The sequence below is a fragment of the Fukomys damarensis genome, unplaced genomic scaffold (genome assembly GCF_012274545.1).
Source record: "Fukomys damarensis isolate Sample0158 unplaced genomic scaffold, DMR_v1.0_HiC HiC_scaffold_1, whole genome shotgun sequence".
NCBI classification, from domain to species: domain Eukaryota; kingdom Metazoa; phylum Chordata; class Mammalia; order Rodentia; family Bathyergidae; genus Fukomys; species Fukomys damarensis.
Window position 1 is genome coordinate 72,016,412 of NW_022900913.1, and position 25,718 is coordinate 72,042,129.

The 25,718-nt window shown below is 48.9% G+C and overlaps 1 pseudogene; it reads right to left on the minus strand.

The window, feature by feature from the left end:
- LOC104861237 overlaps window positions 1-24,174 on the minus strand; it is a 102,095-nt pseudogene extending 77,921 nt beyond the window's left edge.
- Window positions 24,175-25,718: the final 1,544 nt, after the last annotated feature.

Consider the following 25,718-nt stretch of genomic DNA (forward strand, 5'->3'; position numbering starts at 1 on the left):
ACATTACAGCCCACCCCTGGGATAGAGATCCCACTGGGACAGAAATGAGCAAGATCCTTGCATCCCCATGGAACCCAAATCCCACCTTGTCCTGAAGCACAGGTTCCACGCTGGGAGAGGCAGACTGAGAAAGCCATAGCTACAACCCAAGCCTGAAAATAGGATTCCACCAGGGAGAGGGGACCCCTTGCCTGCCTCTGCTCCAAGCACCAATGTAGAGATTTGTTCTGGGGGTAAGGGGGTGGGAATCAGAGATCTCAGCTTTCTTCAAAGCAGCTGAGTGAAGGAACTAAATGGAGACTATTAGCTCCATAGAGGAACAAGTTGAGCTGGGCACCAGCCAGTTTATCAGGGAAAGCAAGGAGACCCCAAGTTACAAGAGACATCAATAATTACTGCTGTAAAGGGGCCCAAAATAACTGGATCATTTGTACCCTGTAGTATTAGTGAAAACAAGAAAGAAGTAAGCCTGCAACTTGTGAAAGCCAACAGCTGCATGTTGTGCTTACAGAGGTAGAAGGCTGAACAGACAGAATGGGGAATACAACGGAGAGTCCCAGTTGGCCTCCATCATTCCCTAGCACCCATACTAATTGCACCCGACTCCACAGGAACAGCCTCAAAGGCACCACACAGCAGAGGATGGACCTATACACTGATAAGCAACAGGGACACAGCTAAGGTGGGAGCTGTCCATATCTGGGTGGCATCAATGTCATTTAAAGAATAAATGGTGCTTTACTGCACAAAGTAGACAAGGAGGGGAAACTTTCCAACCCATTCTATGAGGCGTTGTCACCCTGATACCAAACCCCAACCTGTCCTGAAGCACAGGTTCCATGTTGGGAGAAGCAACCTGAGAAGATCATAGCTACTCCACAGACACTTTCTGAAAATCAGGAGTTCACCAGGGAGAGGGGGCATCACAAGATATTATGAAAAAGAATATTACAGACCAACAAAGTGATTCCCTCATAAAGAAAGTACAAAAGCTCCTGAAAGATATTAGCAAACAAAATCCAAGAACATATGCAAGATTGCATACCATGATCAAGGAGGATTGGTCAAGAAGGCAAGATGGGTGTTGTATCCAAAAATAATATGAACCCTACTAGGAGGATGGAAGCAGAAAGCTACGATACTCTTTCAACAGACAAAAATAGAAAAACATTTGGCAATATTCAAATCTCACTCATGATTGAAACTCAAAACCAACTTGTAATAAAAGAAAGCTTTCTCAATTCAGAAAAGGGTATCTATGAAAAAAATGGAAAGGAAATATTATTTTTCCTTTTTTATATTTTTTCTACTTAGGATTGAACCCAGGGTCTTTGCACTGAGACACCCCTCCAGCCATTTATTTATTTTTAAATTTTGTGATAGGGTCTTTCTAAGTTGCCCAGGATAGGCTTGAATTTGAAATCCTCCTGCCCCAATCTCCCAGAGCACTCAAATTATAGATGTTTGCCACCACGGTTGGCTAAAAATATTATTCTTAATTCTAAAAGATTAAAAAGTTTCACTTCTAATACCAGGCATTAGGAAAGCATGGCTGCTCTCATCACTTTTATTCCACATTGTACTAAGAGTTAAGACTTGGCAATTACACAAGAGAAAGCAGAAGATATTCATCTTGGAAGAGAAGGGGTAAAATTGTTCATATCACCAGAAGACATGTTCCTTCTTGCACATAGAAAATCTCAAGGAATTCATCAAGAAATCAACATGCCTCAATTTCTGACCAGATTGCAGTTATCCATCCTTCACGTGATCTACATAACAACAACAACAACAACAACAAAACAGTGGACATTAGGGGAAAAGCAATGTAAATTTTGGTCTTAAAAATTATTACCTATAAATGCTTTAATATTTTAAATGAGACAAGTTAATAGGATGAAATATATGACTGATAATCCTAAAAAATCAGATAACAGAAAAAGATCCAGTTATTATTTAGATGTTGGAATTAGAAGACACAGATTTTAAAGTAGCTATTATAAATATATAAAAAAATAAAAGAGTTGAGGAAAGATGAGAGCTTTAGAAATCATTGTAATACCTTATAGAACTAAATTATCATGATAGAAATTTAAAGTATAAATTTATCTTAAGGATTCATTGGGTCCATAAAAGAGCAGACTGGACAGAGTAGAAGAAAGAAAATGTGAGCTCAAAGAAAATGAAAAATCAACACTGAAACACAAAAGTACACATCCAAAGCAAAACACAGAAAGAAGAAAAAAGTTGGAAATAAAAGACACCAGCAAAACTTCCTGTTGATCTCATGTGTGTTTAACTGGAGGTTGGAAGGGAAGGAGAAAAAGAAGAGGTGTTTTGACAGCAATTTCAAAACCTTATGTGACACCAAACTACAGATTCAAGACATTTAACAAGTTTAGGCAGGTTCAAAAACGAAAAGAAAAGGGAAGGTAAGGAAAGTAAAAGTAGGCAAATCATACTCTAATTTTCTGATTCCACAGATACAGAAGAAAAAAGTGACCATCAAGAAGAGACACTACCTACAGAGGAAAACACACAGAGTCAGTAGTATGATGGTTTGTTGACTTTTCAAGGAAACATATGTAAGTCATAAACAGTGGAAAAACATCTTTGAAAGAATTCAGGGGGAGGTGCTGCTAAGCAGGGTTTATGCTCAGTGAAAATGTGTTCTAAAAAGAGTGGTAGATAGTTATTTCTATATGAACAAAACCTGGAAAAGTATTTTACACATGAAATCTATACTTGGTGAAATATTAAAGGAAATTCATTCTAGAGAAAAATAATCCCAGACAGAAGCTGCTAAGAGGATTCACAACAGAAATAGTAAATGTGCATAAATATGAAAGAATATTGGCTACTTAAGATAATGATAGATACAAATATCTTGTGGGTTTCATAATGTTTGTGAAGTAAAATACATGACAAAAATAACATAAAAGGTCATAGGGAAAATAGGCAAATAATAGTCGTGAAATTTTGCATTAGTTTTCACATAATAAATGTGAAAAAAGTATATTGTAATTTAAGCACAAATACTGAAGTATTCATAATATTCACTAAAAGAATAATAGCACAAAATTTAACTATAGTGCTGTTAACAGATAAAATAAAATACTAAGTTAAACTTTGATTAATCTATAAGAAGAATGGAAAGTAATGTCAAAGGCAAAAGTAAGAATACAATAATTAAAACACATCCTATGAGGAAAGACCAAAATCCAGTTATATAGATGATCACATTAAATGTAACCAATCTAGAATTTTATGTAAACAGCTGAGATTGTCAAACTAGGAAAACACAAGACCCAAGTATATGCTTTTTATAGGCGTTACACTGTAAGAAATAGACAAGTAGAAAGTAAATAGCTCAGGAGAAATTGCACGTAACAGTTAAAAGACTTCTGCAAGGATGTCCACAGCAGCTTGGTAAACATGACAGCTCCAAGTCGGAGAAGGCGACACGGAAATGGCTGTCACAGAAGTTTCACACTGGGTGAGTGGAGCTCGGCATCATAGTCTCCTCACTGTGTGACCCTGTTACCTGGTGCTAACAGCAGGCATGGCTAATAGTTGGTGACTGACATTGAGTAAGTCATCTATGAAAGAGGTGTATGGACTGGGACGTCCCAAGGAGACTTTGTGGGCGCACAAATGTCCTACATTTTGGCTAGGAAGTGGTGATCTGCTATTTAAGCACAAATACTGAAGTATTCATAATATTCACTAAAAGAATAATAGCACAAAATTTAACTATAGTGCTGTTAACAGATAAAATAAAATACTAAGTTAAACTTTGATTAATCTATAAGAAGAATGGAAAGTAATGTCAAAGGCAAAAGTAAGAATACAATAATTAAAACACATCCTATGAGGAAAGACCAAAATCCAGTTATATAGATGATCACATTAAATGTAACCAATCTAGAATTTTATGTAAAAAGCTGAGATTGTCAAACTAGGAAAACACAAGACCCAAGTATATGCTTTTTATAGGAGTTACACTGTAAGAAATAGACAAGTAGAAAGTAAATAGCTCAGGAGAAATTGCACATAACAGTTAAAAGACTTCTGCAAGAATGTCCACAGCAGCTTGGTAAACATGACAGCTCAAAGTTGGAGAAGGCAACATGGAAATGGCTGTCACAGAAGTTTTATATTGGGTGAGTGGAGCTAGGCATCATAGTCTCCTCACTGTGTGATTCTGTTACCTGGTGCTAACAGCAGGCATGGCTAATAGTTGGTGACTGACATTGAGTAAGTCATCTATGAAAGAGGTGTATGGACTGGGACGTCCCAAGGAGACTTTGTGGGTGCACAAATGTCCTACATTTTGGCTAGGAAGTGGTGATCTGCATGTATATGTGACTTTACTGGGCTGTGCCCTTTATATTGGTCTTGGAGTAAATGCAGTATTCTCCTCACCCAAGGAGAAAAGCAGAGACAAACATGTGGCTAAGGCCAAAGTGCTTAATTGCATTCCTGACCTTCCACGGCTACAATTTTAGATTATTTCCATTTTTCATTATAATAAGTAACACTTTAGAGAGAAAATGATATAATACCATATCAACAACCTTACCAAATAAGAATAAATACCTTTCCACATAATAGTAACAAAGGCAGAGAGAATGAGCATAAATGATGAAAAAATTCACAGAATCACGAAATGACTCGGTAGCAAAACTAGGGATAGATTTTGGAAAGTTAAACACTCCTCCCTCCTAGAAAGGTAAAGAAGGTAGTACCAGGAGGGAGCTGTTACTCACACACATTACTCTTAAAGTGACTGATGAAATGACTGTCTTTCAGAGTGAGGTACGAAAAGTCAGGTACACACACACTGTTGTAACATATTTCCCTGGCTTTGTGTGTACAAGTCCAGTACACATTAATGCTGTTGTCACTGTGTCCAGTTGTTCGACATCTCTAGTTCTTCATCCATAGAGCAGAGAAGGGGAGGTGGTTGTAGAAAGTGTGCTCCTTCCCTTCCTAATAACACAGTTCCTCTGCTTATCTGCCACCACCCAACTCTGCCACATTGCTTCCACCACTTCCCGCTGATTCTTTCCAGAGAGAGCTTTAAATGTCCAGACACAGGCACACAGGCAGAGCAACAGTAACAAGTCAGCTACCAGGTTCTGAGATAAAAGGGCCAAGGTGACCTGTCCTGGTCATCACTTCCCTCCTGCCCACCTCTAACGCCATCCCCTGTCCTGGAATGTGGCCGAGGTCACCTCAGCTCAATACCCTTTGTAGGAGGAGCACAGTGAACCAAATAGAAAGCTCAGTTGTGGGCTGAGCCCATGACTCTGTCGGATGACAGCAAGGCTGACATGGCAGGACTGCTCCACCATCACCGAGTCACAGATGACTGGAGATGAAGTAGGGAATCACGTGTTATGAGGTGTAGGAGACGGGCAGGCATCCCTAGCACATCTGTCCCTCAGTGTGTGTGCACATCTGCCACCAGTTCCCCGGGACCCTCCCACAGAGACAGGTGTGTATGTAACTGTGTGTGTGTGCAGATGTGTCTGCAGATGTGCATGCATAAACACGTGTGTGTGTGTGTGCGTGTGTGTGTGTGTGTGTGTGCAGGCGAGCACTTCCATCCATGAAGACAGAGCAAAGGCGATGGGCAGCCTGGATGAGGTGAAGAGGGGCTGCTGGTAAACGCGCTACCAGGCCTCTTATCTTTGCCTTTCACAAGCAATAAATGTCAAAGAGTTTTGGGAGATGAACTTCTGACCCCTGATCGTTGGGGAGCTGACTCCACCTCCACTCAGAGCTCAGTGGCCTCTTCCTGGGAGCCTCCAAGACCTCAGCATGTGACAGACTTGGGACAGTGTCAGCTGGGGTGTCACTATGGATACTGCCAACTGGGACATGGCTCAGTGATGCAGCATTTGCCCAGCAAAAGAAAGCAGAATGTCCTGGGTTCCATCCCTAGCACCACACACACACACACACACACACACACACACACACACACTAACACACAGATCACACACACACACACACACACACACACACACACACACACTAACACACAGAGAAAATAGGCAATGAGAGGCAAAAAGCAATTTCTATTTATGTTGCTTGATTTATTCATAACAAAATATATTCCTGCTTCACTTGTGTCAGAAGAGCAGCACTATTTCTATGCCGACACAGACCAGGGTAGATGCAGGAGATGGCACTGGCTCTGCTTTAGGTCCCCTGGGGTTGGGATGTTCGGTGACCAGGTGTCAGGCTGCACTGCCACCTTCCAGTGGTCAGGCAAATCTGGCAAGCCCCACGTTCTCCCAGGAATGAGGTCAGGGTGCTGGGGACAGGCCGCCCACCATGTCCCTGTCACCCCTTGCCAGCCCCTGAGTGGGGTTGCAGGACATCCCATGCTGCGAGGGAGGCAGACCCACCCACTGAGCTGACCTCAGGCAGCCCTCCCTGCCTGTGGCCTGGGGAATGGCTCAGGGCCTGGTTTTGAGAGTTGTGGCTGGGCTGCAGGCATTTCCCAGAGTGCCAAGGCTTCACTGGTTACCCTCACTGCCTGAAAGGGGTGACAGAGTCAGAAACACTGCTCTCTGGAGGGGAACTACAAATAAATAGCAGAGCATTAATCCAAGCTTGAAAACAAACAGTCTGCCACTCTGAGCTGTGGAGTGACAGATCCCTGGCCACCATCCCAGCTCACCTCCTCCTCCACCCTGCACAGGGAGACTGTCTCTGCAAGATGGCCTCCTTGCTGACCTTGGAGCTGCTTATTCTCTGGCCCATGTCATCTGATCTTTCTCTTCTGATCCTCTGGGCACACAATAACCACTCCCTGCCTGCAGCACTCCCAGGTCCTTGCTCCTCCCTGAACACAGGGGCTGCCTTGACCCCACCATCACAGCTTCCTCCAATTCTTGGTGCAACAGAAATAAATGTTGCCGAAGGGTTCAGAGTGCCTCAAAGTAACAGTACGTCCAGCAGCAGCAGGTTCTTCCCCCAAGAAGGCACATCCGCTGCTGTGTGCGGGCCCAGCCTGCATAGGGTCTTTCCTTTCCAGGGTCCTCATTAATCCTTTACAGGGACTCAACGGGTAGCACCTTGGGGGCCCTGGTGTTTATAGGATATGCGAGCCAGACACTCATTAGAGCTGTCAGTGCCTTTGCGATGGTGAACAGTGAGGCTCGGCCCACGCATCTGGAGCTGATCCCAAATTAACTTTGCTCTGCCCTGCTGAGTGAAATACTGGCGCAAGGAAGGCTGCATGATAGCGAATCTCAAATTAGCCGGGGGCTGGGAGAACGGGACAGTGGATGGCATTCTAATTGGAGTTCAGGAACCAAAATAAACATCAGGGTCCCCAGTCGGTCTGGTGACCACTGCAGCCCAATGGGAAGGCTGCACTAGCGTGGTGGGGCAGAAAGAGGTGGAGCTGGGGAGAGAGTGAAGCTCGCTCCTAAGCCGTGGACCTCTGTGCTGTCCAATTGGACTGCACTTTTCCATTGACTGTTTGCTCCCTCAGCCTCCGGCAGCTGGCCCTTAAACCACTGGAATGCTATGGGCAAGGAGGCCAGGGTTTATGCTTATCTACAAGAAGAGAATTCCACCGGGAGAAACCCGCAGGGAAGGGAATGGCCTGGGAGGACAGTGGCTCAGTTGCCCTGGGCACCTCCCCTGGGCCTCCTTGGAGAGACACAGGGCAGTGGGGTGGAGCAGGATACTTGGGACCACAACACCACTGCCCAAGCATTTGGATGCAGATGACTGGCTTCCCTTTCCTTCTTTTTAAATTAAATTCAACCCATTTGGTGTTGAGGATCACACTAAGGCCTGCGCCAAGCAAGCCTCAGCAGGTGGGAGTCCTGGAATCCTCTGCTGGGAGCACCTTCCCTTTCCTTTGGGGTACAGCTTCAGATCTCCAAAAACCTTTGTGTTATTACCTTATTTCAGCAAGACTTGGCAGTGGGCCTCCCTGAGCTGCAGCAGAGGCACAGGGGATGGCCCAGGCTCTCCCTGGAGGGTCACAGACACGCGTTCCTTGTGCACTGTCCCTTAGCCACTGAGCACATGCCACATCCTGGGTCAGAGTGCAGCTTGGCTCCTCCTCCTGTGGCCATGAAAGCCTCTGTGAGCAGGGCCAGGCTGGTGGCTGAGGGTCTCCCTTCCTGACCCCAAGGGTAGGCTTCCTGCAGCAGCACTCAGAGCCCCCACCCTCACTCCACTGCTGCCTTGGAAGACAGGCACCCTCCAGGGCACACTCCGGGATACCTCATGCCTCAAGTTTCCATATTCCATTTCCTCCTGGAAATATGGCCATCTGACACTGGCACTGCCTGTCCTTTTGCATACGAGCCCCAAATGGTTAGAGCTTTTGCTATGCTGGGTCGTTGCTAAAGCTGGTTACCTGAGACAGAGCAGGGAATGTAGAAGCACTCAATGATTTTACAGAGTATAGGAAAGGGTGAATAGACCAGCAGGTACAAGAATCATTGTCACCACTGTTCTCAGCTGTGGCCACATCTTTCTCAGCTGATGGCTTGAGACATAGATACTGAAAATGCCCGCAAGCCTTGCAGGCAAAGTTCCCACTTCCTTGACACTGAAGCAACTTCTGCTTCTACCCACGAGGAAGACTAGAAAAGACCCCAAAGCTGAAAGCCCTGGTGGGAAATTTCGGGTGGCCAGCACCCCAGGCAATGCACCCAACCCCACATCCCAGAAAGCTGTCTGAGCAGGGAGGATTCTTCCTGCCCTGGCCACAGCAATGTGGGCTCAAATTCACGCGCTGCGCCCTTCTGTGGGCAGTCAGTGTGCAGAGGCTGCTCTGGAGCCATGGGGCTGTGGGAGACCAACAAAGGCTCTCTCAGGGCTCCATCTATGTAAGCAAAGCTCAGAGAGACCAAGTATTCTTAGCACTCCTCAGAGCTTCTGTTTCCAGAAACCACCCCTGGAGTCTGCTCACACCCCAGCAGCTGCCTGTGGCTCTACAGCCCAGCTATGCTAGTGTAGGAGTGTCCCACACCCACAGACTCCCACCACCATCCAGAGCCACTCCTCCACCACTGCCTACTGGGGATGTGTGAGACCCGCTTAGCCAGGACCCTCGACCTGAGATCCCCACGGCCCTTCGCTGCTCCTGGATCACCTGTTGCACTAGCCCTGGGGTCCCCACTTGAGACCCATTTCCCTTCCTCTCTGGAAGGTCCCAGTGCTGGGTCCTGCACCATCCCCACAGCCCTAGGTCACCCTGCCCCTGAGTCATTTCTCCTGTACAGCCCCAATACTTACACTGCAGAAAAGCACTGTGGCCTACACCAATTGGGCAAACCCACGGGATTGTCTTGGGGGACTCGGCCTCTGACTGAGAAGCCCAGGGACCCCAGGTCTGTGTCAGAGCCAATAGGGCTGGTGGACCAGGTGGATGCTCACAGAGGGGCTGGAAGATGGGCTCTCCATCTTTCTGCGCCTTTTTACTTTTGCAGTCCTTTTGCTTAGAGAAGATTGTGCTCTTCTGTTATAAAGATGTGTGTAAAGACAGTTCTGGAATTGAGAGTTTAGGCTGAACCTCACTCTGTCCTAGCAGCCTGGCCCTTTCTCAAGAAAAGTGGGAAAAGTGAGTAACCAGCATGTAATCCCGAGTGCCCTATTTTTGAAGCCTCCTGCTTCTAGGATAATCAGGTTTCACGATCCTGGAGGAACCTAGGTGGAACTTGTGTAGTTGGTAGGTGAAGCTGCACTCTCTTCTTACAAGGAAGAATCAGATCTAAACCTCAGAGAGGGCAAGTGACTGAGCTTGGGCCACCAGCCCACGCTGGTCCCACACCTGGGAGGGACAGACCCTGTGAGTGGAGCTGCCTGGATCTCCAGGTCCCTTTGCAAGGACCTCTCTCTGGTCCTCTGTGTGCAGGTATCCACCATCTTGCTTTTCTGTTCAGATGTGGACCTGGGTCAAGACCCATAAATCTTTACAGACCATGTAAAGGGTGGTTCTGTGACACTGTACCTCCCCATAGAGCCACCAAGACAGGGCTTGGTCTCAATACCACTAACCCTGGCACTCCAGGAACTCACTGTGCTTCCCATGCCATCTTCAGATCAGGAGAGATGCCCAGGTTGCCCAGCCACCCACCTTCCTACAGCACAGATGCGGTTGGACACTCTGGTGTCACCACCGGAGAAGTGTTAGTAACCCCTCTGTCCTGGCTGAAGGGAAGCAAACCCTCCTTTCTCCAGGAATGAATGTTTGAATTCAGGTGTTCCCAGGTGTTTCCATAGAAACCTAAGTCTGTGGTGACAGGAGACACAGTGCCTGTTCCTGGGATGCAAAGGTCATCTGATGTTTCTCTCATTCACTCCCACACCTTTGCACCAACTTTGGGTGCTTCAGACCCACAGGGGGATCGGCTTCTGTTCTACTGAGGAGCTCACTGTCCCCAGTGACAGGTGTCCTGCATAGTGTGGGGTAACCGAGGTGAGAATAATACCAAGCGTCCTTTGCCCTGGGAAGGAAAAAGTGTGTTTAGTCAGCAGTTAGAGGAGAAGCCAGTGGTCCACTGACCAGGCCAGTGAGGATAAAGAGGAGGACTATCAGGCAGAGTGTAGAGGGGTCACCCCAGGCAGAGATGCGGCTCAAGGACCCAGGGAGAGAGATGGGGACCTGAGTGGGGACAGGGCAGGTGGTCACTGGAGGGTGCACCAGGTAAACAATTGTTGGCGCGGGCAATGAGATAGAGCAAGTGACTGCAGTTCAGCCTGAGTGAAGCAGTGGCCATCGGCCCTCTCAGTGGCTGTCCTCATGGGCTTCCGCTACCCAGCCTGCACAGTTGGCTGCGTTAGGAGATAGGGTCTGCACCTGGTGCTGCTGTGATGATAGTGCCTTGCTATGCCATTGAAACTCTGTGCTGTTCCCATCAATCCCTGGTCCACTACAATTCACAGAGACAGCAGGCACCCACAGCTAGATCTGTCGGGCAGAGCACAAGCCTGTGTCCTGCTGCAGAGTTGGGGGCTGGCTGGGCAAAGCCCTGGGAAGGGGAGCTCCCTGTGACTGGCTTTGCTAAGCCTATGGGCACCTGTGTGCTCCAGGTCCTGCTGCAGATCACTGTAGACCTCACCATCCCAGGGTGGCCTTCAACACAAGCCAGCCATGCTGACACCTGCCAGGCAGGGAAGCATCCCCAGATCACCGCAGACCCTGGCCACTGTCCCCAACCTCAATGCCCAGGACCACAAGACGAGCAGAGTTTTCCATGTGGAGGGAAGAGAGCCAAGGGCTGGAGAGAAGAGGCTCTGCTACCTGCTCCAAGGAGCTGTGGTCTGCCCTCCAGAGCTGGCCTTGGGGAAGGGCACCCCGCCTCCCTGACTCAGGCCTGGCTATCAAACCAGAAGCTCTGCTATACACAGTGACTGCAGCAGTGCCCAGGGAGAAGTCCGGGCTCTGCGCTCCACCCAAGGCTCTGCATACCCTAGACAGCTGGAAGCGGGGACCCTGGGATACTGAAGTCTCTCCATACCCTGGGGTAGGGAGGCATCTGGAGCTGGAGCCCTCATAGTCACCCCAATGCCCAGTGCTTTCAGCCCTTCCTAGCGTTGCCCAGCTCTGGATTTAAGCTAGGCCTGGGGCCATGAACAACATTTTAGCTGAAGCCAAGTCTCCCCTGCCAGAACCCCAGCTTCTCCACAATCCTGCAAGCTGGGATGCAATGTCCCTAGCACACCCAGCCTCTGTGGTGAGGCCAGGGAAGGGGCCCAGGACACAGGGAGCCCTGTGAGAACTGGTGGCTTGGTCACCTCAGAGGAGGAGCAGCCTGGAGGAGAGCTATGCTTCATTCTCCATCCCCTCCCCTGTGTCCCAGAGCTGGCTTTTCTCTCCTATCTTCCAGCCCTGGACAGGAGAGGATGAGACCCATGTGTCCCTCTGGGGCAAGACTCATGCTCAGCATACTGCCACACAGGTCCCATGGGTGATGCCAGGAGCCCTGTCTATAACAAGCCCCTGTACTCCTATGCAGAGCACCCTGTGTGGCAGGAACAGAGTCCTGCAACCTATGACCTTGGGCAAAGTCCCTCTGCTGTCCAGGCACATTTCCCCCACTCCACTGGGAAGCCATGCCTCAGAGCCTCCTTTGTGTGGCTCCATGACCAGGAAGGGCCAGGGCTCCTACGGGTCACTGTGGCAGACCAGCTGCTCTCCTTACCAGCAATGGGCTCCTGAGGCTGAGGCCACCTTCACTGGTAATGCAGGAGTGGGCTGGACCTGCCATGCTTCTGCCCCAGCACTCTGTCCACTGAGTGCCTTCAAGGACACAAAAGAGGTAACTGTGAGGGAGACACACATGCAGGTCACATCTCCAACAGCGCTGTGTCTGCAGCTGAAAAGGATCCTCATTGCTACGTAACAGAGCAATGTCATTGGAGGTGAGCAAGCGTCACTAATAGCCATCACCGAGCCGGGCAAGCAGGCAGCACGAGCACCCATGACAACATTCACACAGGTGCAGGTGCCTTCACAGCAATGCTGACAACAGCCAAGGCAAGACACCATGCACATGTCACGGTGGTCAGGTAGAAACATTGCTAGGAGGCCTGAGAAGAACTTTGCTTGCTCCTGCATTTCTGGGGGATGGAAAATGGTGGAGGCGCCCGGGACACGGATATGAAAACTGTCCTCAGAGCTGAACTCACAAGCACCCTACCAAGCTGCAGCTGCACCCTCGGGCGTTTGCCCAGAGAAATGGAAGCTGTGTGTGCCCGGGTGCCCGCCCACCATGTGTGTGTGTGTGTCAGCCCACTGTACGCTTGTGTGCTACAGGAGGGCATTCACGGCAGCCTCGCTCCTGGCTGTTGGAAACTGGTGACTGCCCAGTAGCTCTTCCATAAATGGCCAAAAACATCTAATTCCCATTTCTCCAGTGTCAGTCAGGGCAGCAGAGGGAAGGAAAGGGAGAGGGAGAGGGAGCTGGGGGGCAACTCAGCTCTGAGTCCAGAGGCTATGGGCCCTGAGAACAGCCCACACAGTCCTAGTCTGCAGGGGGAGGGTTCAAGACCCAGGAAGAGCAGGTGCCTGGGTTCAGAAGTGAAGGCAGGGAGAAGCTGAAGCCCTGCTGTCCTGCAGGTCATCCACTGGAAGCTGTCACTCTCCTACGGCTTTTTAGTTCGAGTGGGAACTTGTTGGCTGGTCCTCCTGTGCCATGGAGGCCATCTGCTCTAGTCAGTCCGTGTCTTTCAATGTTGATCTCAACCAAAAGGGCACAGAAACACCCACAATAGTGTTTAGCCAGATACTCATGCACCCTGTGACCCAGCCAGGCTGATGTGAGTGAGATTCACCCCCCTCCTGTGGAAGACTATTGTTCTGGGAAAAGGAAGGAACTGCTCAGCTGCAGCTCCAGGGAATCAGGATGGGCAAGCAGAAGCAGACACAGAAGCCGGGGTGCTACAGAGCTGATTGGTGGCTGCCAGGCAGTGAGCTTATTGGTGTGGGAATGGAGGAGCGATATAAGGATTGCATGCACAGAGAAAACAGAGAAATTGTAAAAAGAATTGCATCAATATTTTTGCTCTAACTTTGATGTTGGCATGACATTTCCAGTTGTGGGACATATTTCTTGCATTCGTGTGTGGATCCAGTTATCTCAAGAGAAGACATTTAATTAAATAAAGTGAGTCACTAGCAGCAATTCACTTAGTGCATGCAGGACAGGGTGAGATGTCACTTCCTCCCACAAGCCACGTGAACTGAGGCTCCAACATCGGTGAAGCTGCATGGATGGTCACAGCCGATGATTCCTCCACTGTCACCAGGTCTGTTCTTGTGTCTTCACCCAGCCTGGCCCCTCTTTCCTCAGCACCTGTGCACTGGTTCTTCCTGCCAGAGCACACTTAGGATTCACAGTGGAGTTCATCTCCCTCCCCAAATGCTCCCTTCTGCCCAATTTTCTCCCCTTTGATCTCTGACTCCCGTTCCAGTTCCCTGGGCTATGTTCTCCTTTCTCCAACTTCTGCAGCTCCCTCCTGTCTGTGGGGTCCTCTAGTCCTGGGAAGCTGATATCACTGCTGCAGCCCAGCCTGCCCTGTGTCTCCCAGCAGCAGTGCACTTCCCTTTGCCTCACTCGTTTTCCCCTCTAGACTGTAAGTTCCAAAGTCAGCGGCCCCAGATATCCTGTGGAGAGCTTGGCTGGTTCGGGGTTAAGTGGTCGCAGGCAGAGCCTAGGCATGGGAAAGTTTAAAAGCTCTGCAGATGATTTCTATGGAATTCAAGAAGCACAGACCTGAAGCTTTTGGGTCCATCTGTCTTCTATTCCTAGTTCCAAAGCAGAGCCCCACAGGCAGAAGTTGATGAGCAGTCATCCACTTCAAGGAAGGACATTCAACACCATCTTGCTGGAAACCGCAGTTCCCAGAGGAGCCTGTGAACCTTTCTGGTGGGTGCATAGGGTGAGGTGGGCAGCTCGCCACCCGTGGGTGCACCCGGGCCCTCTGGGAGTGGGGCCCAACTCCTCTTCTCTGGGCAGAGGGCCTGTGCTGGGCTGGCTCACAGTGCCTGTTCTTATGCCCCAAAGCATAGAGGAACAAGCCTGCAGAACCCAAGTTGGAAAATCTTAATTTCCCTTAGGTCATGAGCCAGGCTGTCAGATTCAGTGATTTGCAGAGGAATCTGTGTTCTACAGATACCAGGAACTGTGCCTGGGGCTTGGCTGCCTTGCTGCTGCCTGCATGAGTGCTGGGCTCAGAGAAAACACCCTGGTGCTGAGGACAATCAAGGCACAGGTGACAGAGAAGCAGGCACAGCTGCCCTTGCCCACACCAGACTTTTCTCGAACAGACTTTCTTATGTCCCCACTCCTGAAGAAAAATGTATCAAAGACGGACGTGAGAAAGCCAAGTTCCCTCTTCTCCTTGACTTGAGCTGAAAAGTATTTTCTGGATAGCATGGCCAAGAGCCCAGAATCACAGGATTTTTAGGCCTTGGCAATGTCACCTGGCTCAGGGACCTCATTCTGCGTCTGGGGATACTTAGGCATGAGTACTGAGGGTTAAGTGTTTGAGGTTCAGGGTCAGTGTCCCATTCCTGGCAGGAGCAGGAATACAATGCACAGTGATTGGAATGGCATTTAGAAAGCACATTCCAGCTCTCAGTGCTTTGCAGCATTTGTTTATCCATGCATTAAAAATTATTTATTGAACACCTACTACAAATTAAAAATAGCACAAGTCACCAGAGATTGAAAGATGCAAACCAGAATCTTGCCTTCAGGAGGAGAAAAGAAAACAGAAAACAAAACAGGGTGGGATATGTGGTAGAGACAGATCAGGGGCCCAAGGCAAAGTGCACCATGGCTGCTGCATCAGGGTGGGGTTGGTGGAGGGAGTGGAGCACCAGGCTGATAGGACACATAGTGACCAAGAGTCAGGGAAACCGAGGCTGCTGGAATGTACTCTTTCAGGAAGCAGTCAGAATCTGATAGTGGAAAAGATTCATGCCTTCGAGGCTCTGACATCGAGAAACATTTCTAACAGGCATAATTCAAAATCCAGAAGGAGGTAACAGCAAGATTAATGGATCTGACCACATAAAACTTTCCCAGAGTAAGGAACAGGACCATGAACAGAGTAAGAAGACAAAAGCTAAACTGAAAAATACAAATTATGTCTCAAAGGCTTGCTGGCCTTAATCCCCAGTGCTCTGGGCTGCACGTCTGGGTCCTTCCTACCACCCCAAGTCCATTGCACTGAGCCTTGACCCTCACTAGGATGGGAGAAGGAAGAGGGCCCGTGGTGGTGAGATCTGCAGATCACAAAGATGGAACCCACAGGTTCTAAGAAGACAGCTGGCTTCCTGTCCCTCCTCACCAGGACACGGTGCTAGGAAGCAGAAAGAGCTCCCCCACCAAGAGTAGACCTGTCTGCACCTTGATCTCGGCCCCACTTCTAGAATATGAGACTGGGAGACATAAAGTCCTGTGGCTTAAACACCTTAGTCCACCTGGGCAGACCAAGATTCAGTGTGAGAACATAAAATGATGCACACCCTGCGGAGGGGAGCTTGGGGCTACTTAGCACAAGTGTGTGTGCGTTTATCACCTGACTCTGAAGTCCCACCCCAAGGGATCTACTCCCGCTGTGCACAGCAGCAGAGACAAAAGCCACTGCACAGAGGTATTATCACATTCCTGCCTGTGGCAGAAGAGGCTAGACATGATTCGAATGTTTAAAAATACCAAAACAGTTTAAAAGACTAGTAGACACCCTCACAATAGAATACTATGCAGCTGCAAAAAGTGAGAAACCTCTATATACACTGCTATGTGAGTGAGCTCCAGTATTTATCATTAGGTTAAAAAAATAGACTGAATTAGTTTATCACTTATCTAAGCACAGCCATGATATTAACGTGTTTATACAAACATATATATATACATATATATGTGTGTATATATATATATATAGAATTGAGAACAAACAAAAGGATAAACTATAATTATGTTTGAACTGTTACCTGTGGGAAAGGAAAGAAAGGATGGGAAGTTTGATGGTATATTTCTCTAAATATACCATTTTACAGGTTTTTAACTCTATAAATATTTTGTAGAATTAAGCAAAATTAAATGCAAAGATGCTGCCTAAAAACCTAAAGCAAAATGAAATGGATTTCCTGAAATGAATACACAGCTGACAGTATAAGCATAATGGTTCCAAGAACCCTGAAATCAGCCACATGGCCACATCCTGGGTCCTAACTAAAGGATAATGAGACAGAAAGCACACACAATTCTTGCACTGCTGCAGGACCACTCGGCAGCTGGGAGTGTTTGTGTTTTCATTCTGAGACAGCTGTGTGAACACCATGGTGTCTGTCACGCGATTACTTCCCTTACCCTCATTCAGGATTTAAGACGTATAGTCACTTCTGCTTGATGCCACTGCTCTGGAATTGCCTTGGCAGTTCAGGCTAAGCATCAGATCTTAAATTTAAACATGCACATTTCTCAGGGCTCCACACTAAGAAGACCTAGAAACAATGATACTGTGGCAGTAGTCACAGATCGTGTCTTGGAATAGCGCCATCTCCAGGCAGGCCGTCAGGATCCTCGGGAAGTGAGTAATTCCAGGATGGGGTTGGGAGCTGTACCCATGGGCCTGGGGCAGCTGCCTGGAGGGGAGCAGTCTCCACTCTGCTGGGAGGCTGAGCAGAAAAGGTACACATGTGGAGGAGATGCCACTGCGACACTTTGGCTTGATACTCAGGTGGCAGCTGAAGTATGCTGGGGGGTCCCTATTTCCCTGATATCCATCAGGGCCATGCAAAAGGGAAGGAAGCCAGCCAGGTGGGGACTCCTCACAAAGCAGGAAGGTTTGAAGTCATGCTGGGTTATGGAAAGGATGCATAATTGGCATAATTGCTGTGTGATGGATGGAGGTGGCCATGAGCCTCAGGGACCCAAGAACCCAAAGCTCTTTGTTCCCATAGCCTCAATAAGCTGAGCTTCCAGTGGCTGTGGATGGCACTTTTCTTCTGGAATGGGGCTCTGTGGCCTTTTTAACCACCTTTTATGTGTTGTAACAAAGAGGGGTCAAGGTACCCCTCCAGGAGGGCCCTGGTCCAAGTGTGGCTCTTCAGGTAACCAGTCGTATGTGGTGTGGTCTACAGTGCCAGTGGCCTGCAAGTGTGGTGCTGAAAGGTGGCGGTGCAAAGGTCAGTGATCCCACCAGAAACAAGGCAAGGCAGTGGGGACACCCTGGGTTCTGCCCAAGGTGTCCCAAGTCTCTGCTGCCTAAAGAGAAGTCCTTGCATGGTGCTTTGAGGCTTTCTCTTCCCAGGTGAGCCTCCATGCCTTACCCTGAGGTGGAAGGAGATATACTTTGCTTAATCAGCCTTCAGATTGTAAGGCCTAGATGTGTTCTGGGGTTGGATGTGCCTGATAGCAAAGGACAGACAGAGACACTGCCAAGCTCAGCCCTGGTCTTGTCCTCAGGACCACACTTGTGGCACACTGCTGGCTCTCCGCTCTTGCAAGTATCTGCCTATAGCTGAGAGAAAGAGGTGTCTCGGGGAACCCAGCAATGCTACCACCCTCACTTTTGGGCACCATCTCCAGCTCAAGTTGAATCTTCGAAGAGACAGGGGCACACAGCTGGGCACTGCTGAGCAGTCAGCCTTAAATGAGGTTTGGGCTCCTTCTTTCCCCAGCCTCCTTGCCCACATGCACAGTGACCAACGGTGAGAGACCGAATACACCTCCCAGGTGGCCTCCACACTGCACAGGGGCCACTCACCTGGAGCATCACTGGATGCCGTTCTGAGTGGACAGTTCTTCTGGGGAGGACACTGACCCTAGCAAAGGGACAGCTGAGGCAGACCCTCATTTGGGTGCAGGAAAGCTTGTGGGAATCCTTGCCCCACCAGTGGTCACTCAGGACATCTCTATCCTCCTGAAGGCTGGCACTGAAGGGACCATCTGCACAGCATGGGCCCAGCAGCTTCACTCAGTGTGTCCCCTCCTTGTCCTCCATCGACACCACCCCGGGAGCCACCAGCCTCTGCCCTCATCATAAAGGAAGTCACTTCTAACATACACACACAATCATGCATGTTAGTGTGCCTCAGGGTTGTGTCTTAGCGTAGGCACACGGGGTACACTGATCAAATGCAAACCCCTGATTCTCAACTTTGAGTCATCACTACTCCACCTCGGGTGACTTTTCTTTTTAACTCCCACGTATGAGAAAGAACTTTCAAAACTTACCTTTCTGGGTGTGGCCTACATCACTTAACATAGCACCCCCAGTTCCATCCACCATCCTGACAACGAAGGACTTCGTTCCTCTTTGCGTAAACAGACTGCATTTTCTTTATCCACTCCTTTGTTTAGGGACACCTATGTGGAGTCTATGTCTTAGCTGCCGACACTAGTGCCACAGTAAACACATACGTGCAAGGCTCCCTTCTGTGTGCAGATTCCTTCCCCTGCTGTATACTTAGGGATGGGCTAGCTGGATCTTGTGTAGCACTATTTTTAGGTGTCTGAACCTCCACACTGCTCTCCACAGTGGCTGTACTAATTCACTCCCCCACCAGCAGTGTGTAAGAGCTGCTTTATCTCCACCTCCCTGCCAGCATTTATTATTTATTTTTATTTATTTATGGATAGGAGCCATTACGATTTGGATGTGATGGTATCACACTGTAGTTTTGATTTACATTTTCTTGATAGCGAATGATGTTGAATGTTTATTCATGTGTTTGCTGGCTCTCTGCCTTTCTTCACTGAGAAGTGGTTATTTGGATCATCTGTGCACATTTTAGCCCTTTGGAGTGGTATAAACCGTCAGCATCTCACTCTTCCTGCAGTGGCATGGTCTGTGTGGCCCTGAGCACATGTGTGCACATCATAAAAGTGTGTCCTTTCCCCTGTGCTCTGTTGTTATTTTATCTCATCAGACTCCCAGAGGGTTGGATCCACCACTCCTAGGAAGTCCTATACAACCCTTTGAGAGCGTCCCCTGCTCCTCTCCCTTTCCACACGTTCGTGGCAGCCCAGCCAGCAGGGGGAGCAGTCGGGCTGGAGCCAGCCAGCAGGCGCCAAGTCAAATTCAGTAAGATGAAAATCAGCTCGGGTCATCAGTCACAGGCTCTTGTCCTCACAAAAACACTTTACTAGTCTACATGGTCACAGCCAATTTATTGCTGCACTTGTAGGTTTGAGAAGTGCAGCGTTATACGAATTTAACACTCTCTGCATGACACGCAAGTCAGTCTGGAATAGGGCAGCTCCACCCCTTGCTGTGGCCACACCGGTCCTTCCCTGAGCAGGTCCACAGCAGCACGCAGTCACTGACTGTGAGGGCTCTTGCGTCTACACTGGGCACTGCCCCGGGACTCAGGCTCAGAGCAGGTGCCAATGCCCCACAGCCTTGCACTCAAACCCCTCTGCTCTTCTGCGTCTGTCATCGGGCTCCTCTGAATATCTATCTGTGCTGAAAGCTGAGAACAAGGAGACAAAACAGCAAGTTTGAGGCTAATACTTAATGTTGGTATGTGTCAGTTTTAGGTCATTCATAAAATATTCCACTGGTTTTGAAAAATATGTTTAAAATGAAAATGTATTACTTTTTAATCGCTAATTGTTTGAATACTAAAGAATAAAGTCAAGCCAAGGTGGTGATGCATGCCTACAATCTCAGCATTCCAGGAGGCTGAGGCAGGAGGATCACAAGCCAAGTTTGAGCCACTTAGTGATATAGTGAAACCCTGTCTGAAATAAATAATAAAGAAAGGGGCTGAGGATGTGCTCAGCAAGAAGGCCTGGATTCCAAATTCTATTCCTGCATAAAAATAAAATAATGAAAAGAATAAAGTAAAACAAAAGTGATGAATTTCACCAATAAATCATATGATTGTTGCCAAAAGTAATTTTTCACAGAAAGGAAGATGTTAAAATCAGATCCACACGTGTGTGTGGTGGGGGGTGGTTTACACACTGCTTCAACCCTGAAGATCTGTCCTGGTCTCCTCTCTGCTGAGTGAGTTGGCCCCCTAACCTGGCCCTTCCCATTCTGCTGTCCTCTGGCCCTTCCTCCACATTCCCCCAGAACTCTCTTGAAAGTCTAATCCTCTCACCCCCTTTACACAGCAGGCACCCGGAAATATTTCCTGCTGTCCTGCATAGAAGAGGGCAAAAGATACAGGGACTTTGTGGGGCATTGGAAGAGCCACAAGCTCAGAGCATGCCCAAGCATGGGCTCTGAGGGGCTGGCAGAAAAGCACCGTAGGGAGGAAAGGAGACAACTCTGGCCTCAGACAACCAGAAGAGGCAACTCAGCTCCAGAAGGACCAAGCCCTGGGCTGGTGCCTGCACCTGCACCCATCATATTTTACGCTTATGCTCAGAAGTACTGACATGACTCCCAAAGACCACAGGAACCTGAGCCCCAAACAGAGGCTGGGCCAGGATTCCCAGAGCAGTGTCCGCCCAAGAGACTGGTATGGATAGGCTGTGTATGTGCTCATCAGGTGACAGGATCCAATGTTGGATGAGGCCATAGGAGCACTGCTCTGGGTATGCATTCCCGGGTCCTGCCACCACCTAATGTGACACTGGGCAAGGACCCAGTCTCTCTGGACACCAGATTTCCTGCTTCTACAGAAAAAAATCTGGACCACATTCAAAGGGGATCAAACTACACAGTGACTGTTTAAATTAGAAGATTTATTATAGTAAAAGATGTGTTGTCATGAATCCCCTCAAAATCCTCCTCCTCGCTTTGCACACCCATCATAAGTGCTTTGCAATTATCCCATCCTTTTTGCCACTTTCTGTAGCAGCTCTGGAATTCTCTTTCCTGAGTGTCTTCGGGAGATGTGATAAAAAAAATATGGTAAATGCCGCTGCTCGGTGCAGTCCAACAAAAAGGCAGCTCATAAAAACGTGACACTGTGTCCTCATCCACCTTATTCACTGGATCTGGCACTGTGTGACTTCTGGCTCCAAGTTAAAATTACCGAGAAAAGGAAACATTTTGAATCAGTTCGGGGCATTAAGGCAGCTACAACAGCGCAACTAAAGACACTCAGGAAAGAGGGCTCCAGAGCTGCTTCAGACAGTGTCAAGAAGGATCGGATCAATGTGTTGGAAGTGAGGAGGAGGATTTTGATGGGGGATTCATGGCAACATGTCTGTTTCTGTAATACATGCTTTTAAACTTAAACAGTTGCCATATTTTTTAGCCACATCTTGCATGACTCCTGATTCTGCATCTACCTCAGCATGCCCACCTGTCCAGCCACACAGATGCCCATGGCACACTCAGCCCCAGAACCTGCACAGCCGACATCCTTCTGTCTTGTGCTCTGTCACTCTCATAATCTGTCAGTACACTTGAATGTCCCTCAGGATGAGTGACCCTTGTGGAGAAAGACTTCCCTCCCAAGGCTGCACCAGTGGTGGCCAAGAGACCACACAGCAGGCACTGGGCACATTCAGTGCACAGACAGGCGAGTCCCACGATGTAGCCTATGAAGGGACAGCTCATACACAAGGACACTGAGCTAACATTTGATGTGGGTGCTCTGAAAATAGCTGTCCTTGATGTTTTGATGGATTCTCATGGCTTAGATATGACAGCTCAGTTTCCTTTCAACAGCCCTCCAGGAGTTAGTGATGCTTCTGTTCTGAGTGAGTCAGCAGAAGCTGGAGGAGTGAGGACCTGCAGAGCTCCAGGTGGCCAGACAGAGGATGGAGGGTAGCTAGGTCCTCAGCATCGTTGTCCTCCCAGAAGCAGCAAGGGTGCAGGGCCTGGCTCCCCAAGCAGGAGCTCCCATCTCCCACAAAGTCCAGGTGCAAAGTCCAGGGCCTCGCTGGCTGGCAGCTGCCTGCTCTGTGTCTGCCCACCTGATCCCAGCTCTCTTTTCTGGGTCTCTTCACCTAGAGCTGTGTCCACTGGGTGCCCACAGTTCTGGTGCGAGAAGAAAAGCCTGGGAACTTGCTGAGGGGCATCTGAGAGGTTTGTTAAGGGCACATTCTGCTTCCTGGGCCCAGAGCCCCTGTTAGGGACAGATGCTGGGGACTGCATTAGGCTGCTGACTCTGCCATCCCCTGCTCTTTGCCCTCCATGGCACCCAGGCTCCTCACACCTCATAGGGACTGGCACTTGCTGACTCATGTGCGGCCACCCTGGCTCCTCCCATGCTGGCTGGCAGAAAAGCAGAGTCACAACAAGAGTCTGTGGAAACTAGGTGTCAGGTGAGCATGGGGCAGACAGGAGACCCACGGGTGCCTGCTGGTCATTGAGATGAGAGCCCGCTGCTATCATGGACACAGATTTAGAGAACTCTGGGTCAGGGCACTGAAATTTGAGTCACAAACTGAGAATTTCAACTCTCAAGAGTGTCTGCAGTGTCCCATGCATCTAGCTCCTGCTCTGGGACTGGGCTTTCCCCTCCAGAGGAGCCCCACTGCTGAGGGGTTCTGGCGTGCTGAGAGATCCAGCTGAGCACCTCTCAACACCTACTCCAACACTCATTCTGTCAGCTTGGCTTCATGGCACTGGGGAGAAATGGAAACCTATCATATCTGGGAGGAATGAAATGGTCTTCACCCAGCCATTCTAGTGGCACAAGTGACCCAGGGCTGAGCCTCATGGTGATAACAAGCACTGGGCAGTGGCTGATGCAGTGTCCGAGTTTCTCTTGGGCACAAAGCTTGTGCCACCTATCTGTGTCACCAGCATAAGAGGTTCAGGGCCAGCGGCTGATGCCTTGTGCCCACAAGGCCCCAGGCTCCTCTCCACAGAACATTCAGCCCGGGCCATTGAGCCTGAGGAAACACTGCTACAGGGGGCCAGGACATCTGCTCTGAACCAGCTCCTCAGACACAGTGGCATTGAAACTGGGTCCTATTAGGCTTCCCCAACAGGTTCAGCTCATGTAGGACCTCATTTTCATCCCTTTCTGTAGCTGTGACAGAACACTAGGCACAGGGTCACTCTCAGGGGACAGAGGTTTCCCTGGAGATGGGAAGAGCAGAGCAGGCTCCTGGCAAGTTCCTGGTGCTGCCCCAACTTGTGGCAGAGGGCAGAGGGTCAGGGGGAGAAAGAGAGAGGTTTGAATTCCTACTACCTTCACAAGTGCCCTCCAGGAAGGCCCTGACCCTTCAGAAGGGGCCACTGTAACCAGGCCTTTCCAGCACTGCTTGCAGCAGAGGTTGGCAGCCGCACACCTCCCTCCTGAACCTGGCAGGGCATCATTGCCTGTGTCTAAAATTACACAAGACACTATGGGGGCCACCCAGGACAGCCCACCATGGTCTCCACTCCCTCAGAACAGGGGCCAGTGAGGTTAAGCAGGTGGGCATGGATGCCTGAGGGCCAGGCACTGCAGATGGACGCACCCAGCTGCTGTCCCGGTTACCTGTCACCCCTCAGGGGCACCATCTACGCTATGGGGAGGAGGGGACTCCAAATAAACACTCAGAAAGAAGGACAGTATCAGGCTGCTCATGTTGCTTCCTCCTTGACAACAACAACCACAAAAATAACTCACTTGGCAAGAGAGGAGCGAAAGAGGAGAAAGCTGAACTCATAAAACGGCTGTGCTGAGCCCTGGTCTTACTCACCGGCCATCTGCGAGGAGTTTGCAGGGTGGGGCTGAGCACCGGTGCCAAACTCCTGCTGCGTGGGCTTCATTTTAACATGTGAAAAATGAAGAGCCCATCTGAGCAGCAGAGACAATAACAGACTGTTCTAATTGAGACGAACCTTTTGCCTATTTATTCCTCCCCAATTTGCTTAAACTGTCATGTTTCTTTCTCCTTTTGCAGATGACATCTGGCACACAATCGCTGTGAGTTCAGTGTTTCACAGGGAATGGATCCTGGGTTAATCTGAGTTCTGCTTTGAGCAGCCTGACCTTATCTCCGGGAACTGTGATCTTTCCCTGGTGGTTGTCTGGTTCATGGAGAGTGGGTAGGAAAAGATCCTTGGTGAGTCATGGCTGCAGCTCAAGACTGAGAGCCTGGTTCGCATCCTTCTGCTTCCTGGGTTGCCCCCTTAATCCTCTCCTTTCCCGGAACACCCTGAGCTTCACCCACATGGCTTCTTGCAAATTTGGGGGTTGCACAGGAGGGGTATCTAGGTCTCTATTACCAGTAGTCTAGAAGACCACGGGGGGATGGTGACTGTTGGGAAATTGATGTCATGACTCCATGGCATGGGGACTGTGGCATGAATGTGGAAGACATCTCGAGAAGAGGGCAGTTACTGGATGTCAGGATGAGGGTGGACACTGGTGTCCAGCCCTGCACATTCCCCCAGGAAAATAAATGGGTTATAATAACAAGCATGGACTTTGAAAGTCATGGCTTAACAATGCTTTCATAGCTATTACTTCACTTGATTCTTGAAACATCTTGAAAGGTAGGCAGGGCTATTTCTCTTTGAGACAGAAGGCAAGAAATGAGAGAAAAAGCATGCGTTTCTCCATCAGGCAAATCACACCTTGCACCCGTACTGTGCTCTCTGTGCACTTAACCTCTCTCTCCCTCCTTCTGAAGCACTGTCTGTAAATAAGTTTCAATAATGACCTCACTGCCTTGTGAAATAAGTAAAGCAATGAACACAGTGCCCAGAAATTAATGATCACACACATGATGACAGCTATTAGGTAATAGAGATGCAAACCAAGTCAGTTGAGCTCACTTAACTTGGTTTACACTACACCGGAACAAGTTGTCAATGCAAGTAGCATTTTTATTAAGGTTGAAGTCCACACCTTCTCAATGTATTTATCACAAGAATCTAAAGAGCTGCCATGCAGAGGAAGCCAATGGTGTGGCTTCCCAAAGGTCGTAAGTACATGAGAAGATGTGGGAATTGGGTCAGGCTGCCCACAATGGTGCTATTGGCAGGAGGAGGAGACTGCTGTGAGTACATGTGGCTGCAGTTGGCACCTGAGGCAATGGCCCTCACTCAGCAACACACTGGAGTCGTCTAAGCAGCAGAGACACGGACGTGAGCTCCATATGGTTCCCATGGGCTCTCAGAACGAGATGTGGACAGACAGGCATGAAGGCGTGTGCATTGTGCTTATCCAAGAAGAAGACGAGGACACACACAGATACTACTAGAAAATCAGTCAGCACAATCCACCATCGCAATATGGCAAAGCGGAGAAATCACATGACCAGGGCAATTTGTGCAAGAGATTATTCAAAAATATCTAACATCTGTCC